Below are 2,285 nucleotides of genomic sequence, written 5' to 3'. Positions count from 1 at the left end.
ACTGTCATTCCCTGAAATGAATATTTATTTGTACTGATACACAAATTAGCATTGATCCATTTGTTCTTTGTACCTTACCTCAAACTTTACTCTGGCTGTGCACAGTTTGGGTTTGATTGATTATCTACTGTGCTGTTCGGGCCACATGGGGAGAATGGGGTGAATCGATTCAGTCCCCACCCAACAATGTGCAGTTTAAATCCCAATCAAAGATTTTCTGTCTGCGTTGGGAATAGTTTGCCAGGTAAATGTAAATGGCACGACTGGAGAATTTTAGCTGTGAGGAAAGATTGGATCGGCTGGGGTTGTTTCCTTTGGAACAGAGGAGACTGAGGGGAGATTTAATTGAGGTGTATAGAATTATGAGGGGCCTAGATAGCGTGGATAGGAAGGATCTATTTCCCTTAGCAGAAGGGTCAATAACCAGGGGTCATAGATTTAAAGTAATTGGTAGAGGGGATTAGAGGAGATCTGAGGGGAAATTTCTTCACCCAGAGGGTGGTGGGGTCTGGAACTCACTGTCTGAAAGGGTGGTAGAGGCAGAAACCCTCATCACATTTAAAAAGTACTTGGATGTACACTTGAAGTGCCGTAACCTACAGGGCTACGGACCAAGAGCTGGAAAGTAGGATTAGGCTGGACAGCTCATTGCTGGCCGGCGCGGACACGATGGGCCAAAATGACCTCCTTGCTTGCTGTAAATTTCTATGATTCTAAATAATGATTTGGACGTCACAAAATGGCCCTTAAGTCTCACGATTTTCAGCAAGTTAATTGCAGCCCCAGTGGCCTAATGGATAAGGCACTGGCCTTCTAAGCCAGGGATTGTGGGTTTGAATTCCATCTGGGGTGATGTGTTTTTAAAGATTGCCAGGGGCGAAAGGTGCAGTTGGGGGAGTTTTCATAGGCACCTTTCAGCCAAGTTTCGGTCAATGTCATAATATCAGTGCAATCGTCCAGAATAAGTTTGTAGATGGTAAGAGCCTCGTTTACAAGTTGATGGGTGTTCTAAAGTGAGTGAGGATTTGGGAGGGCAGAGTAACCCAGAGATACGCTGGAGCGATTACCGTGGAAATGTGGAGATTTGCTGTGGGGCAGAAAGCGATGGTGAAGTTGGAGGCCACCATAAGACCCAGAAACGGTGGAGAAATGGACGTCGGCCCAGGAGAGTGAATTTATGGTCAGGACCCAGACAGCAGCAAAATAAACCAGTGGGACAGTCACAGACACAGCAGCGATGGGGGATGGGCTGTAAACTGGACAAAGTTACTCTCAAACTGCAGCAACTGAATAGGAGATCAGAGTCACAGCAGCTGAGTCTTACAGTGTATTCCAGTGGAGTATTGATGGCGGAGAAGGCCATGAATTGTGAATCAAATTTGAGCAAAGTTCCAGAGCTCACTGATGAAAACAAAGAGCGGGCAGGGTCGGGGAATGGACAGTGGGCACGGTATCTCCCTAAACATCTCCGCCTCGCTGCCTCTCTCTCCTCCTTTAAATGTTCCTTAAAACCTACCTCTTTGACCAAGGTTTAGGGCTCCTGTCCTAATATCTCCTTATGTGGCTCGGTGTCAAATTCTGTTTGATAATCGCTCCTGTGAAGCACCTTGGGACATTTTACTATGTTAACGGTGCTATAGGTACTTGAGGGAAATAAACTTGCAGGGCTATGGGAATAGAGCGGAGGAATGGGACTGACTGGATTGCTCTAAAGAGAGCTGGCATTGACTTGATGGGCCGAATGGCCTCCATCTCTGCCGTTATGACTCGATGACTCTACAACTCTATTCGTGAAGCCCAGGATCCCGTAAGCTTTTTTAACTGCTTTCTCAACCTGCCCTGCCACCTTCAATGATTTGTGCACATATACCCCCAGGTCTCTCTGTTCATGCACCCCCTTTAGGATTGTACCCTTTTAGTTTATATTTCCTCTCCATATTCCTTCGAACAAAATGTATCAGTTCACTCTTTTCTGTGTTAAATTTCATCTGCCATGTGTCCGCCCATTGCACCAGCCTGTCTATGTCCTCTTTCTTATGTTCATTAATAAATAGACATTCTTATTATGAACACAGCTAGCTTTTGCTAGCTACTTTTATTGAGCACATGTGGACTTGTACAGCATCTTGTAGAGGCTTCCATCTTGCCTGCTGCCTTGTGGGTAGCCTAGCCTCATGGGTAATGTAGTCTTAATATAATATATAGCTGGGTAGTGTAGTCTTATACATACAGCTATATACAGCTCTACTGCTCCACCTAGTGTCCACCACAGAATGACATGTTAT

The sequence above is a fragment of the Somniosus microcephalus genome, chromosome 28, assembly GCF_052327205.1.
Source record: "Somniosus microcephalus isolate GS21.2 chromosome 28, FLI_Smic_1.0, whole genome shotgun sequence".
Classification (NCBI taxonomy): Eukaryota; Metazoa; Chordata; class Chondrichthyes; order Squaliformes; family Somniosidae; genus Somniosus; species Somniosus microcephalus.
The sequence above is the reverse complement of the archived record's forward strand: the minus strand, read 5'-3'. Positions refer to the sequence as shown.